Below are 17,084 nucleotides of genomic sequence, written 5' to 3' on the forward strand. Positions count from 1 at the left end.
GGCTATCACCTCCAGTACATTTTATTTTGAATGTTTATTTATTTTTGAGAGAGAGAAAGACAGTGCAAGCGGGGGAGGGGCAGAGAGAGAGGGAGACACAGAATCTGAAGCAGGCTCCAGACTCTAAGCTGTCAGCACAGAGCCGATGTGGGGCTCAAAATCATGAACCGTGAGGTCATGACCTGAGCCAAAGTCAGATGCCTGTACCCGATTGAGCCACCCAGGTGTCCCATCCTCCGGTACAATTTTGAATAGAAGTGGCAAGAGCAGATACCCTTGTCTTTTTCCTGATCTTAGGAGAAAAGCAATGTGAATACAGATTCCCCACCACTTGTTCTGGCTTGCTTTGGTTCTTGTTTGCTTGCTTATTTGTTTTGCAGCTTCCCTCATCTGCTAAATGTGAAGTCTGTTTCCCCTGCAATGTGGAGCCTCTGATGACACTCTTCAGAGTGTGCAGTCTTGAGCATGTGCCACTCACCCTGGGGTGATAATGCTGTTAGCAGGGCTCTTTTTTTTTTTTTTTAATGTTTATTTATTTTTGACAGAGAGAGACAGAGCATGAGCGGGGGAGGGGCAGAGAGAGAGAGGGAGACACAGAATCAGAAGCAGGCTCCAGGCTCTGAGCCGTCAGCACAGAGCCCGATGCAGGGCTCGAACTCACAGACCTTGAGATCATGACCTGAGCTGAAGTCAGACGCTCAAGCTCAACCGACTGAGCCACCCAGGCGCCCCAGCAGGGCTCTTTTTGAGTGTGTCTTTCCTTGATCTCTCTGTTAAGCTGTCTGCCTCATTTTGTATTACATCAATATGTTAGGTTCCACTAATTACTGGCTAATTGCTGTATTATTTTCTACCGTGCCCTGGGGCATACATTGTTCATTGGTCTGATCCAATTAAATTCAGGCAAGGGTAGTTTCAGAGGCCACTTGTTGAGTAGGTGGGCTATTCTTAGCTCTCTTTTCTCCTGGTTATCTCTAGTGAATTAGCTGGCCTATGGTTTAGTGTGTTGCTCTTAATTAAGAGGAACTATTGTTTTTAAGAGTGTCCTTAAATTTGAACTTCTCTATGCTCAATTTCAAATAAAATCAATTCCTCTGGGGAGAGCTTCAGAGCTCTCTTTTCTAACTGGCTGCCTTTCCCCCAGGCAATATCTGTGATCCACTATTTAGGGAGCTGAGTGGGTTTGGTAGCCCCTGGTCTTCTCAGCTTGCTTTTCTGGTGTGGAACCTCTCTCTGCCCTAGAAATGATGGGGCAGGAGTGATCAGGACCTCAGAATTCTTGGCCTGCTTCCCCTGGGCTAGAACCTCCATTCTGTAGGTTGAGAACAGGAACCCTTGACCTCTTGGCTACACTCACCAGTAACTTAGCCCCTTCAACTTGGAGATGAGAAGTGCTGGTAGCTTGCTTCTCCTGGTGAAATACAGTAACCCTTTGTATAAGAAAAACACTCCTGGGGCACCTTGATGGCTCAGTTGGTAGAGCATGAGACTCTTGATCCCAGAATTGGGAGTTTGAGCCACACGTTAGGTGTGGAGATCACTTAAAAGTAAAATCTTGAAAACAAAGAAAAACACTCCTGTGTTTCTCTTTTATTCTCATACCACTGTAACACTCACAACACTCCTGACACTAGATGTGTGTGTTTCCCACCCATCATGCAGTTCTGCAACACCAGCCAGTTGTCCTACAATTCAATTCAGTTCTGACACTACCTGGAGTTAGTGTCAGATCCCACAGTCTAAGGGTTGACCCTTGCAAGACTGCCCCACTTCAAGTTAATTTGTTGATTTAAGTAACCTCTACACCCAGTATGGGGCTTTAACTCACAATCCTGAGATCAAGAGTTGCATGCTCTTCTGACTGAGCTAGCTAGGTCCTCCCAAAGGACAGCCCCACTTCAGATGCCAATGGAAAGTTCCAGATTATCATCTGTACTTATGACTACATGGCTATAAATTGGGGTTCCTATAACCCCCTCCTAGGGGTTGATAACTTGCTGGAGTGGCTTACAGAACTCAGGAGAATACTGATTTATGTTTGCCAGTTTATTATAGAGGGTATGATAAAGGATATGAATAAGTAGTCAGATGAAGGGATACATGAGGTCTGGAAAAGTCCCGAGAGCAGGAGCTTCTGTCCTCGTGGAGTTGGGGTGTGTCACCCTCTTGGCATATAAGTGTGTTCACGAAACCAGATCTTCGAATCCCATACTTTGGGAATTTTATGGAGGCTTCATTCCATACATGGAGGCATGATCTATCATTAACTCAATCTTCAGTCCCTCTGGAGGATGGGGAGTGGGGTTGAAAATTTGAAATTTCTAATCATGGCTTGGTCTTTCTGGTGACCAGCTCCCATCCCAAAGCTATCCAAGAGCCCACCAAGAGTTGCCTCATTAGGATAAAAGACACTCCTATCACCCGGGAAACTCTAAGGGATTTAGGAGCTCTGTGTCAGGAACTGGGATCAAAGATCGAATATTAGAACAAAAAATGCTCAAAGTGCTCTTATCACTTAGGAAATCACAAGGGTTTTAGGAGCTCTCTGTCAGGAGCTGGGGGCAAAGACAGATACTGCCTATTAGTTTACACACTTGGTCGGGGACTGAGGGGAGAGGGAGCCTTGTCTTCTTGGCTACATCTGCCCAGAGTAGAGCTTCCCTCAAACTGAGCTGGGGAGAGGGGAGGAGGGAGGGAATAGGATGCGGTTCAAATCCCAGACTCTCGCTGGCCTTACTGAGTTTTAGTAGCTTTTCTTGAATAAATGTTTCTTCACTGACTGAATGCCCTTAGGACAATTTCCAGAAACTTTAAATGGTGTAGTTTTTTAAAAATAGTGTTTACCAGCTTTGCTTGTTTCCCTGGGAAGTGGGTCTGTGGAGCTCCTCGTGCTGCCATCCTGACGAGGCAACTCGGGGCAACTCGGTGAGGTGAGCGGAATTTCTTAGCAGGTGCTACAGTCTCCACAGAGATCCTCAGAGAAAGGCCCTCCAGCTTGGTTCTGCCCTCAGGCACGCCCCCTCCAACATCAGTAGGAAGGACTTGTTATCAGATATCACATGTCTTTATTTAGCACTTAAGTATGTGTGTCCCTATTTTGTTCCATAGTTTTTACCAAAAGCCCCTGTCCTTCCTCCTCTGCTCCAGCAGGGATAGAATCGCAGATGGCGCAGCCCGCGGTGGCTCTCAGCATTCCCCATGTAATCTGCTAACCACCTACCTTTCAAAGCTTACTAGTACTTCTCACTTTTCACTGCCTTGTCCTTTCCTTTGGCAAGATTCCTTCCTTCATGAGGAAGGGGGTCCCAGGGCAAGTTAGAAAGGCCAGAAATCATCTTGGAGTCCAAGGGCAGACCCCCGGAGGGGGGGGGGGGTGTCCACAGGGATAAGCTCCAAGTACCCTGACACCAGATGGCCTCATGGCAGGCAAGTGGGGCCAGCGGCTGAAGGAAGCTGTGTGCTCTGCAGGGTTGTAGTGCGAGTGCCTGACAGCAAGCTTTGGAGAGCCCAGACCTCCAGGGCCAAGGCATTCATCTCAGGAAACAGACCACCAGCTGGCCGACACAGCTACCAGCTACACAACTGGGTAAGGAGCCGAGCCTGCACCACCCAGGAGGCTCCCCTCTTCCAGACCCCTCGGTGATAACCGACCACTTGAGTGACCCCACTTTTCCCTTCCCACCCAAATTCCCGCTCTTATGTTTTGAACTTGCCAATAAAGAGTGAATCCGCAAAACCCTAGGCCCCACCCCCACCCTCCCACCCCCCTACCCCCCTACCCCCCTCAGGCACCAAGGAGAAGCAAGTGGCTGAGTGTGGCTTCAGAGTTGGGCCTGCCTTGCCGTCCTGCTGTGGGGGAGCACGTGGACGTGAGGAAAGATTTGGGCTGTGCTCATTCCCTCCTCCGACCCTTTCCAGAAATTCTATTTCTTCTTCAATTTCACCTTCCCAGGAAAGCTTCCTAACTTCTATAGCTTTATCCCGCTACCTCCTCCTGCTCCCCCCGAACTTTGTCACGCCCTTCTCCAGACTTTGCCACTCCACCTTCCGCTACAGGTGGTTGGCTTCCTCTGTGTGCCTCACCCAACCCGTGAGCTCCTTGGCGGGTGGCCATGCCTCACATGCACCACAGCAGCCCCGGAGCCTGGGGCCGGGTGGCCAGAGTCCACAAGTGTCTGCTCCACGCCTGATCGCTGCTGCAGCTGCAGACAAGGGGCCTGTGTACAGTGGGCACCTGGTGTGGGCCGCTCCGTCAGCAGGACCGGGGGAAACTCTGCAGAGAGAACGCCAGTGGCGGTCACTGTGCTACGGCCACACCCATCTGGGACAGACGGTAATCCAGTTACCAGGGAGAAGTTCCCAGGAATAAAGATTCGGAGGCCCGTTTTCCGTTCCTGACCCGGTGCCGTCTCCACGGGCTTGGTGGACAAACTTGACCTGCAGTGAGCCAGAGCCTCAGGCTGCGTGGCTGCCACCGGCCAGGGCTTCTGTTAGACCTGCAGAGACAAGGAAGCACCGCGAACTGCCTGCGGTTTGCTGCCAGGACAGTTGATGGAATCGATAGCAGGGCACTCACCTAGATATCCTGCTGTGGACACCTGGCAACATTTATGAAATCTGGGGCTGTCACATTGTTTTCTGTGTATTTAAGGGAAAAAATGTAATTTAAAAAATGAATAGAGGCACCTGAGTGACTCAGTAGGTTAAGCGTCTGACTTCGGCTCAGGTCATGATCTCGCAGTTCGTGAGTTCGAGCCCCGCATCAGTCTCCGTGCTGACAGCTTGGAGCCTGGAGCCTACTTCGGATTCTGTGTCTCCCTCTCTCTCTACTCCTCCCCCACTCGTGCTCTGTCTCTCTCTGTCTCTCAAAAATAAATAAAAAACATTAAAAAATTTAAAAATGAATAGCAGGCACAGAGTGAGTGCATTGAGCAAACAGAAGCCTGGGAGCCTCTCAGAAAACAACAGGATCTTTGTGTGGCTTATGGTGCGGTGTCCCAAAGGTAAGACTGAAAGTCTGACATCCGGAAGGAGGCAGAGGCTTGACTTCAAGCCCCCAAAGTTAGGCCAGTCCTTTAGGTGCTGCTCACCCTGCCTGGAGAAATGAGGTAAGAACCACCCCTGAGGGGGTGTCTGAGTGGCTCAGGTGGTTAAGCATCCGGCTCTTGATTTCTGCTCAGGTCATGATCTCATGATTTGTGAGACTGACTATGCAGTGGGGCTGACAGCGCAGAGCCTGCTTGGGCTTCTCTCTCTCTGCCTCTGTCTCTCTGCCCCTCCCCTGATCACATGGGCAATCTCCCCCCGCTCTCTCAAAAAAAGGTAAATAAATAATAAACGTTAAAAAAAAAAAAGAACCACATTTTCCTTTTAATTTTCATGTAAGTTTAAATACAGGTATTTTCTAGAGTTTCATATAGATAAAATCATACACATATACTCATTTGTCTGTCTTTTCCCCATCAGCATAATTACTTTGAGATTCACTCATGTTAATGTGTCAATAGTCCACTCTTTTTATTGGTGAGTAGTGTTTCATTTTACGGGATGTGCCATTATTTGTTTATCCATTTGCAAATTGATGGACATTTAGGTTGTTTCTCGATTTTGGCTATGACAAGTAAAGCTCCAATGAGCATTAATGCATTAATGTGTGGGCATATGTTTTCATTAAACTTGGGTAAATAGCTAGAAGTGGAATGACAGAGTCAAATGAAATTTGCATGTTTAAATTAATAAAAATTTGCTAGGGGCGCCTGGGTGGCTTAAACAGCCAACTCTTGATCTTGGCTCAGGTCACAATCTCATGGTTTGGGAGTTCAAGCCCGATGTTCGGCTCTGTGCTGACAGCATGGAGCCTGCTTGGGATTCTGTCTCTCTGCCCCACTCCCACGCTCATGTGCTCTCTTTCTCAAAAACAAATAAACATTAAAAAAAAAAAAACCACAAACAACCTGCTAAACTATGTATGTTCTACCAGCAGTGTAGAAAGTTCCAGTTTGTCCACATCCTTGCCACTGGTCAGTCTTTCTGATTATAGCCATTCTAGTGGGCGTGTCGTAGTATTGCTCTGTGTTTTGTTTTGTTTTGTTTTAATTTTATATCTATCTATCTATCTATCTATCTATCTATTTTACAGAGAGGGTGTGTGAGCAGGGGAGAGGGTCAGAGAGAGAATTTCAAGCAGGCATCATACTCAGCATGGAGCCCTGCGGGGGGCTGGATCCCACATCTCTGGGATCATGACCTGAGCTGAAATCAAGAGTCAGATGCTCAACCGACTGAGCCACCCAGGCGCCCCTTTCTGTGGTTTTAATGAACACTTCCTTAATGACTGATGATGTTGGGCATCTTTTCATGTGCGTGTTTGCTATCAGTTTATCTTCTTTGTTGAAGTGATTATTCATATATATATATATATATATATATATATATATATATATTTACCCATCTTTTAAAGACAGGAACAAAATATTGTGTAAGTAAGTGCTTACAACCGTCCCCTGTCTTTGGAGGAGGTATTGGTGTTTTTGCTGCTCTTTAAGGGCAGAGATGGGAAGAAGGGGCATGGGGCTAGAATGATCTATTTAGAACAGACCTGGGAGTACTTGGGGGGGTGGGAATCAAAGAATCCTGCTGGAGGGGAGAGGGAGGAGAGGAGGAGAAAGCTGGGAACTAAGGGGGAGAGAGGCAGCTCTGGGAGAGAGGAGGGGTGGAGCGAGGGGATCCCCTGTGAGGGACCTCCCCTCACTGTCCCCTCCAGAAGAACCTAGGCACAGCGCTTTGTAACCGCTCAAAGCTTTTGGAATTGGGTCAGTGTTACTTTTGGCCATGCCACTACACTGAGATGATGGGGGTGGGGGTGGGGAGTGGTTTTCTCTAAGTGTTATATAAACATTGAGCAGTTGTAGTTTTATTCTTGGCCTTAGCAACAGAAATACAGCAAGGGAGAGGAGCAGAGTAGGGAAGCATTTTTACAAAGAATATGTATTAATTTTTTTTTTATTTTGCAATAATTATAGATCCATGAGAAGTTGCAGAAAAATGCACAGGGAGGTGTCATTGTACCCTTCACCCAGTTGTCCCCAACGGTAACATCTTCCCTAACTACAATACAGTGTAAAACCAGGAAGTTGGAAGTGCTCATTCAGATTTCACTAGTTTTATATGCACGTGTGTGTGTGTGTGTGAATGTGAATAGTTCTGTGCGATTTAATCACAGGTGTAGATTCATGTAACTAGCACTACTCTTAAGACACAAAACAATTAGGGGCGTCTGGGTGGCTCGGTCATTAAGCGTCTGACTTAAGCTCAGGTCGTGATCTCACAGTTCATGAGCTCGAGTCCTGCTTGGGCTGAGCACGAGCCCCTCTTTGGGTGAGCATGAGCCCTCTTTTGGGTAAAGCACAAGCCCCTCTTCAGATGAGCCCCACTTCTCTCTCTCTCCTGCTCCCTCACTCTCTCTCTCCCCTTGTGAGATTCTCTTTCTCTGCCCCTCCCTTACTCACTTACACCCTCTCTCTCTCTCAAAAAAAGAAAAAAAAGAAAAAGATACAGAACAATTGTGTCCCCTCAAGACTCCTCAGGCTGTCCTTTACTGACCTCCACCCCCCTCTCTCCCTCTCCTTTACTCCTAACCCCCAGCTGCCACTAATCTGATTTCCATCTCTATCGCTTTGTCATTTCAAAAATATTACATAAATGGAATCATACAGTATGTTGCCTTTTGAGTTTGGGTCAGTGTTACTTTTCTCACTCACCACACTTCACTTGAGATCCATCCAAGCTATTGAACATGACAATACTCTGTTCTATTTTATTGCTATTTCTTGGTATGGATGTACCACAGTTTGTTTAAATTTCCAGTTTTTACCAATTGTGAATAATGCTCCTATGAGCGTTTGTGATCAGATTTTGGTGTGAACATAAGTTTTCATTTCTCTGTGACAGATGTCCAAGGGTGTGGTTGCTGGGTTGTATGGTGAGTGTGTATTTAGTTTTATAGGAAACTACCAATTTATTTTCCAGAGTGGCTGTACCATTTTACATTCCTACCAGCAATGTATGCATGATCTGGTTTCTCTGCATCCTCACCATCATTTGGTTGTTATCACTATTTTTTATTTTTGTTATTCTGATTGGTATGTAGTGATATCTGATCATGGTTTTAATATGCATTTCCCTAATGGCTAATGATGTTTAACATCCTTTCCTGAACTTATTTGCCAATGTATATCTTCTTTGGTGAAATAAATGTTCATGTCTTTTACTCATTCCTGATTGGATTTTTAAAAAATTGAGAGGTTTGTCTTCTCATTGAGTTATAAAAGTTCTTTATGTATTCCAGGTTCAAGACCTTCGTCAGATATATATTTTGGAAATATTTTATCCAAATTTGTTGCTTCCCTTTTCAAAAGCTGTGTCTTTTTAAGAACAAGTTTTAATTCTGATGAACTCTAATTACTGGCTTTTGTTTTATTATGGATGATGCTGTTTGTGTTTTATTTAGGCAGTCTTTGACAGACCAAAGGTCACTAAGATTTTCTCTTTTGTTTTCTTCCAGAAGTTTGTGCTAATTACACACAATTATCTTCGGTGTTCGATTGCTGAAATGACCTACAGGACTCATAAAGTTTATACTCCTATTTTATTACAGGCATTGCGGTCCCAGCAGAAAGAAAATGCACTGGAGGGATCTGAAGATCTCAGGCTCAGGCTTCTTTGAACTTCTACCACAGGGTTATCCAGGATGCACTTTGATTTCAGGTCTCAAACAACTGTGTACCGTGTATGCAAAGCCCCTCAGTACTGGAAGCCCAAAGTCTGCTCGTGGTAGGGTCTTATATTGAGATCGTCACATAGGCACATTATAGCTGTGTGACCAGCCTTAACTTTTGATATCTCCCAGACGCCATTAAGACTAGGTACAAATAACAAATTCAATGATTACTAGACAGTGTTGACAGATTGGTGGTCCTTCTCTGAAACAACTGATGACCCACGGTTTAGAACATTTATCTTTAGTTAATATAGTCCACAGTGTTAGCCAAGGGTCAGCATATGGTTAACATGTAGTTAACCTGATTCAGCTGACATTAACCCATGCTATACAAATTTTATAGTTTCAGGGTTTTTTTTTTTTTTTTAAGTTTATTTATTTGGCGGGGGGGGGGAAGGAAGCAAGCGGGGGAAGGACGCAGAGAGAGGGCGAGAGTATCCCAAGCAGGTTCTGCATTGAGAGCCCAATGCAGACCTCGAACTCATGAAGCAAGATCATGACCTGAGCCGAAATCAAGAGTTGGATGCTTAACCGACTGAGCCACCCAGGTGCCCTTACAGTTTTTACATTTAGGTTTATGATCCATTTTGAGTTACTTTTTGTATATCCAATTGCTTTATATGTATTGGCCTTGTGTCTTCCAACCTGTTAAACTGCTCAGTGAAGATTTTTAGGGGTGTAGTAGTTTGTGGCGTGCTTCGATACTCCCTCCGAAGTAAAAGGCAAATGATTGTATCTCATACTTCCCACTAATGAGAACGAAGCACAATGTTTAGTGGGCTTCTTTGGGTCTGAGCTTGGCATATCATGTGCGTGGCAATGTTGCTCTGGCCCATTTACTGAGTTCCATGGTTGGTGTTGACTGAGGCCCTGAGCAGGATGGAGCTCTGCAGCAAGTCAGGCTGTGCTGCTAGCCGCCCTGCCATTTGCAGCCCACGGTCGGGCAGATTGTATTGTATTTGTGTTATCGGTGTTAGGAAAAGATGCCCTCTAGAGTTGATGGCAAGCCCCTATGGGAGAATCACAATGTTGATGCTCAGGGCTCTGGATCAAGACCATGGCATCTGTATTTGAGAATTTTAGATAAATCATCCAAAAACCACAACACACCTGACAGCTTCTAGTGTGCTATTGGACTCTGATGGAGACACAACCCACCGAGAGAGTTCAAGTGACCCTACAGCCAGAACCACCCATCTCAAGCTGGGGTCTGCCAGACCTACTGAGTCGTAAGGTCAGTGGGCCCAACAGCAGTTTGTAGCATAAGACGGTAGCAGCTCATCTTATATTGGGCATGTGGCTTACAGGGCCTCTCAGCTCATAACTGGGGCTGCATTAAGGGCCCCTTATAAACAGCATAGAGAGGAGGGAGGAAAGGGGCCAAGCTTCAGCCATGAATGTGTAGGTTGAGGTAAGTCAAAAATGCTGCTATCCTACCTGCCTCATACGAGGTGGCCCTGAAAAACAGTGGTGAGGGGAGATCCTCCCAATGGACAGAAATTCAGACAATGCATCTGGTCATTCACTTTGTGTGGAAAGAAGACTGAGGTTAGAATACATAAGAGCTCACGGCAATGACTGATGGCTTGGCTGGTTTAGCCGGAATCTAGAAGGAGAAAGATTGCAGGATGTGGTTGACTAAAAATTGTACTCCCATCCTCCAGAGGTATGTCCATATTCTAATTCTGAAAGCTGTAAATGCGACCTTATTTGGCAGGTCTTTGCATATGTAATTAATTTAGGGATTTTGAGATAAGAGCATCTGGATTATCTGAGTTGTCCCTAAATGCCATCACAGTTGTCCTTATAATACAGAGACAGAGGGAGAATAGACACATACAGAAAAGAAGGCCGTGTGACCATGGAAGCAGAGACTGGAGTGAGGTAGCCACAGGCCAAGACCACCAGGCCACCATAAACTGGAAAAGGCAAGGAACCAATTCTCTCCTAGAGCCTCTGGAGGGAGTGCAGCCCTGCTGATAACATTGATTTCAGTCTTCTGGCCTCCAGAATTTTGGGGGAATAAATTTCTGTCTTCATAAGTCACTAAGTCATTTGTCATGGTAGGCCTAGGAAACTGACAGACAAGGTGAGGACCTGTGGGACTGTGCATGTGAAGATCCATGCATCACATATTCCCATGGATGAAGCATTTAATAGCCATGTATACGTATGGCTTGCCCACTGGCATCAACCAGCACTGGCACAATGGGCACATGAGCAAGGCAGCCATGGCGGCAGGGGTGAGACGTGCATGGATCCAACAGCACAGGCTCCCACTCACCAAGGCTGGCCTGAATATCACCCTGGCCCCCTGTCCAAACTGCCAGCAACAGGGACCAACACTAAACTTTTTGCATTATTCCCCTAGGAGATGAACCAGCTACTTGGTGGTAAGTTGATTACCCTGGATCCTCTTCCACTCAACAATCATCTTGAGTGGAGCTGACACATATTCGAGTGTGGGTTTGTCTTGCTTCTCTATCTGAGGGCATATAGAGTGTTTAATCCATCAATGTGTGATTCTGCATAGCACTGCATTGGACCAAGGAAACTAATTGGTAGCAAAGTGGGCACGTGACTATGGGGTGTACTGGTTCTACCATATAACACCCTTCCCCCTCCCCCTAGAGCTGCTAGCCTGACAGAGGGCTGGAATGGCCTTGTGATGGGGCAACTGAGGCACCAACTAAGAGACTAATCCTGTAAGGATGGGGTGCCATCCTCTTTAGTCATTCCCACTGTATGAGGCTGTGCCACCTCCCGACAGGTAGAGTCCCAGGGGGTGCAAGGAGGAGTGGCCCTCACTTTCAACAATCCACTTAAAGATTTTATATTTTCTTTTTTTAAAGTTATTTTGAGAGAGCGCGCACGCACGCATGTGCTCTCTCAAAATAACTTAAAACACACACACACACGCATACCACACACATGTGAGTGGGGGCAGGGCAGAGAGAGAGAATCCCAAGCAGGCTCTGCTGACAGCGTGGAGCAACACAGGGCTCCATCTGACAAACTGTGAGATCACGACCTGAGTTGAAATCAAGAGTCTGACACTCAACCAACTGAGCCACCCAGTTGCCTCCAGAATTTATATTTTCTTTTTAAAAAAATTTTTTTAAATGTTTATTTATTTTTGACAGAGAGAGAAAGAGCATGAGCAGGGGAGGGGCAGAGACAGAGGGAGACACAGAATCGGAAGCAGGCTCCAGGCTCTGAGCTGACAGCACGGAGCCCGATGCGGGGCTCGAACTCACAGACTGTGAGATCATCACCTGAGCCGAAGTCGGCACTCAACCGACTGAGCCACCCAGGCGCCCCAATATTTTCTTTTTTCTAAAATTCATTTATTATATTATATATATAGAGAGACAGAGCATGAGTGCGGGAGGGGCAGAGAGAAAGAGGGAGACACAGAATCCAAAGCAGGCTCCAGGCTCTGAGCTGTCAGCACAGAGCCCGACATGGGGCTCGAACTCACAAACCATGAGATCATGACCTGAGCTGAAGTCGGATGCTTAACCGACTGAGCCATCCAGGTGCCCCCAGAATTTATATTTTCTATCTCCACAACTCTAGGCCCTGTAAGCCTAGAGATCCTGGCTCCGGAGGGCCATGACTTTATCAGCAAATGTGAAGCCATGACTGTCCCCTACTCACTTTGGATTCTTTGTGCCAAGAAGCCAGCAGGCAAGGAGAGGAGACACCATCCAAGGAGACTGGGGATGGAGGGGATTGAGCCAACCTGAGCCTGTAGGATGCCAGCTTCTACCCTCATGCCCCTGAGCCAGGGCCTTTTTCTCTCTTCCCCCATCTTTCTGCTAACCATTTAGCCCTTTCTTCCTTCTGGGCCTCCATACCCTATTCAGACTGATCTCAAATTTGTTGCTCTCTCCTCTTCTCTTCCTATTCCAGGCCACCCCTTCCCTTGCCAGCTTCTTCCATCTGGTCCAGTCAGTCTTTCCATCCTTCTATGAGCATGCCTTCTCTTTATATTTTATATCGACCCATCAGAGTCCTTCTCATACTATCCAGGCCCTTCCTTTCCTAATGAAAGCTGGAGGGCAACACAGACTTCTCCGGAGCTAGACTGCTTTATGGGTTTGAATTCTGGCTCAGCCAGTATCTGTGTACTAGGGAAATTAACATTTTAGGGCCTGGTTTTCCCCATCTGCTCACAATACTACTCATATCATAGGGTTTGCAGGGTTTGAAGGAAGGTTAAAAGAACTTACGGTAGACTGTTAGTAGTAATCAGTATTAGCTGTTTTCATGTGAGCTCTTTGAGAGTAAAAACCTTCTTTTTAATTTTTGAGGGGATGAGCTTTCTCTGGCCATGAATGGGGACAAAGGAACACCCTGTTCCTGTTGCTGTCTCTTTCCTGGCCCTTCGCATCATCCCGCTGGCAGGCGGTCTGCCCATGAGCTGAGTTCTCAGGTGTTTGTGAGGAGGGAGAACCTGGGACCAGTGCTCTGGGCTCCCACCAGCCTAGCACCAGGGAAAATGGAGCCCCATCTCCAATTCTGCTGCCAGTGGTGAATATAGAATGTGTTTCTTGGGTTATCCATGGTGGCATGACCAGCAATCCTGAAGCTCATTGGCTTGAGACAACAGCCATGATCTCATGGGTAAAGAGGGCAGGCAGGGTTCAGAAAGCCACTCCTGCTCAGTGAGTGTGCACTGTGGTTGCTTGCTGGTGTTCACTGGTAGTTGGAGTGGTCTGGAGGGCCCTTAATGGCTTCATTCACATGCCTGGTGCTTTGGTAGAGACGGGCAGAGGCTGGGCTCAGCAGATTCTTTCTGCAGTTTGAGAGTCTCTCAATATGATTTCTTCAGAAGGATAGCGGGAATTCTTACATGGAAGCCAAGAACCCAAAAGCTGAGTATTCTTTTTTTTTTTTTTTAATTTTTAACGTTTATTTATTTTTGAGACAGAACGTGAACGGGGGAGGGTCAGAGAGAGAGAGGGAGACACAGAATCTGAAACAGGCTCCAGGCTCTGAGCTGTCAGCACAGAGCCCGACGCGGGGCTTGAACTCACGAACCGCAAGATCATGAGCCGAAGTCAGCTGCTTAACCGACTGAGCCACCCAGGCACCCCAAAAGCTGAGTATTCTTAAGAGACATAAAATCCTGAGCCCAAAGCTAGTCCGGTACTATTTCCTCTGTATTCTATTAGTCAAAGCTGTTAAAGAGCCTGCCCAAATTTAAGGGCAGGGGACAAAGACCCCACTTTTCTATGGGTGAACTTCCAAAAAATTCATGGCCATCTTTCATCTGCCACAATGGAACAGCCAGATTCCGTCCCCCTCTGCACCCCCCCACCCCTGCCGGCTGGGACCCATCCAAGAACTGATGAGTTGGGAGGAAAGAAGACCACCAGGCAAGAGGTTACAGGGCAGGTGGAGGATCTACCAAGGTAGGGCTTCCTTCAGGGTCAAGACCTTAGTGCTCAGCTGAGGTTAATCCATGGTCCCAACACAGCAAGCCTCTATGCCCCCCTGGCATGTTTTCCTTCAAATAAGAGTTGATGGTTTCCAGCCTGTCCAGAACCGTCCAGCGTCCCACACATTTCACCTTGACTGTGGCTATGAGATTTCTTGCTTCATGAGACCACAGTCATGGAAACCAACATGTCCTGGGGTGGGAACTGCCACTCTTATGAACATTTGCCATCCATCTTCTTAAAGTCAGTCTGTGCCCAACCACAGGGATGAGATACTGTCTGATACAAAGGGGCCTCATTAAGCAGTAATCCTCAAATGTAGTAGGGTATTATTTATGTAAATTATTAAAAAAAAAAAACAGCGTATTTCTATCAGTCAGAGTTCATGTCATCATAACTGGTATGTATAATGGCTTTCTTCACCACCAATTCTGTATTCCCTTTGCCTTTAGCAAGCACCTCAGCTGGTTGTGATTCTTTACCTGATAGGGTGACCCAAATCTTCATTCCTGAATGGTCTAAGCCATCAACAGTCATGCCTGACTTGGCTGTTATAGTTTTCCATGGACTTAAATTACAGGGCATGGTAGTACTAAGAGACTCCCTAAGGGATCTTCTGTATTCCAGATATATTTTCTTACCTCCACTGTTTGGTAGCAGCCCAGTTTGCCATTGGTAATCATGATCAATCACTCTACATAGCTCAATAATTTCTTTATTTGCCTGTTGGTTCAGGAGTATGAAGAGCCCAAAGTGGCCAGGTGGCAGTTTCAACTTCTAGTTCAACGGAGTCATTATTGTGCCTCCTTTTGGAACTAGGGCTTCTAGATCAGTGGCGTTTAAGGTGGTGGGGGTGGGAAGCAAAATTTTTGCTAGTGGATCCTGGGGGATAATAGTGAGTGGAACCACTTTCATTTCCACCTCTTGATTCCTGGACCCATGAATCCTGGCTATGGGGAAATTAGCAACATATATTGGATGCTGATTTCTGCATCTGGCAGGACATTGTGACAGTCCCTCAAGGCATTTCTACCGACCTGGCACCAAACTGAATCTTTGAAAGTCCTTTCTACCATTATGTCAAGCCAACTCCTTCAGGATGATGGGGAACGTGGTAAGACCAGTGGATTCCATAAGCACAGGCCCATTTCTTCACTTCATTTGCTGTGAAACGAGTTCTTTCACCAGAAGTGATGCTGTGTAGAACACAAGATGGTAGATAAGGCATCCTGCAAGTCCGCAGATGGTGGTTTTGGCAGAAGCATTGCAGGCAGGAAAGGGGAGTCCATATCCAGAGTAAGCATTTATTTCCATTAAACCAAAGTGTTTGTTGTCCCTTCCATGATGGAAGCTGTTCAACATAATCAACTTGGGAACGGTGCCATACTGGGGACTTAATGGTTTCTGTTGCTGGCAAGTCAGGCACTCATCATCAGTGGCTGTAGCCAAGCTGGCCTTGGTGAATGATCCATGTTGCTGAGCCCATGCATAACCTCCATCTCTGCTATCAGGGCCACTTGTTCATAAGCCCATTGGGTGATGACTGGAGTGGCTGGGAAAAGGGGATGAACAGTAACCACAGAATGGGTCATCCTATCTACTTGATTATTAAAATACTCCTCTGCTGAGATCACCCTTTGGTGAGCATTCACACAGGGCAAACATCATGTTCCTTTGCCCAGAGAGATCTATCCACACACCTCTTCCCAAAACCTCACCGTCACCAATTTTCCAATTGTGTTGCTTCCAAATCCCTGATCATCTAACCAAATACTGGCTGCAACCCATGAATTGACAGAGACTTATGCCTCTGGCCATCTCTACTTCCAGGAAAAATAAACAACCAGGTTTACTTTTATTCTCCAAGATCATCATGTTTTCTGCGCAGGCCAAAATAGGGGAGTTGAGTCAGGATGTGGTGGAAATCACTCCTGGCATCCTTCAAGTTCTCAATGGTGGCACTAATCTCTGCAAACCTTCTAAGAATGCAGTATTGCTTTTAGTTTACTGTTTTCCTAGGTAGAGGTAGTTCTAGTGGCTTCCATTTGGCCTTTCTTGCTGTAATAGTCCTCATTCCACAGGTCAGGAAACCAGTGTGAGAATTCTGCCAGTTGCTGAGTGTGTCTATTCCAATTCTGGAACTGGACAAATAACCACAGGGTGGCATCAGGGATCCACTGTGCCCACTGTGAGATGAACCTGAGTGAACATGGATCACCTGTGTTCCATAAGCCTCTGCTCTGAATGGTGGGTTTCCAGGAATCAGTTGAGGGTCTGTGTCCAATAATCTCTGAAAGGTATAATTATTTCTCTTTCTCCAATGCACAGTAGTGACTGGCAAGTAGCTGTTAGTCCCTTTGGGGAATGCTGAGAGAAAGAGTAACAATATAAGTTTTTGGCAGTTTAGTGGGGTCCTTCCTCAAAGGGACCTGGCCTCCCCTTTATTTAAGAAGTTCTGGGTCTGTAAAATGGCATAAGACTGGGAATCGAATGAAGGCTGTGACTCTCTGTTTTTATGATTCAGGTTAGAATTCTGTTCACCTGACCTAGAATTGTCTACTAATACAGATCAAGTAAGAGTTTAGTAGGGTGCTCATCTACTTCTCTTCTAGGGATACTGTGATCAATTAGCCAACATCATAAGGTCTCTGTGAGTCAGACCGTTCTGATTATTGCATTGATTCTGTTGTTCATAACGGTAACCATGACCACCTTGCCTGTTGGTGACTGAGGGCCATCACTTAGCCCTTGCCACTTCATGATCCAATTATCCCCATTGCATTTGGTGATCCAATTCAGTGTCAGCAGTTCCCACTGTAATTTTTGATCTTCAAGGATGCTGGAGGCCCCTCACAAAT

The 17,084-nt window shown here is 46.3% G+C and overlaps 1 long non-coding RNA gene across 1 annotated transcript; it reads right to left on the reverse strand.

Annotated features, from left to right (window-relative positions):
• Positions 1-508: 508 nt before the first annotated feature.
• LOC128312635 (uncharacterized) lies at positions 509-2,973 on the reverse strand. The gene is made up of 2 exons (XR_008292176.1): positions 2,845-2,973; positions 509-2,284 (listed from the first exon to the last, which is right to left on the reverse strand). It is a non-coding gene; the product is annotated as an uncharacterized LOC128312635 (long non-coding RNA).
• Positions 2,974-17,084: the final 14,111 nt, after the last annotated feature.

This window comes from Acinonyx jubatus, chromosome D2, assembly GCF_027475565.1.
Source record: "Acinonyx jubatus isolate Ajub_Pintada_27869175 chromosome D2, VMU_Ajub_asm_v1.0, whole genome shotgun sequence".
Taxonomy (NCBI): Eukaryota; Metazoa; Chordata; class Mammalia; order Carnivora; family Felidae; genus Acinonyx; species Acinonyx jubatus.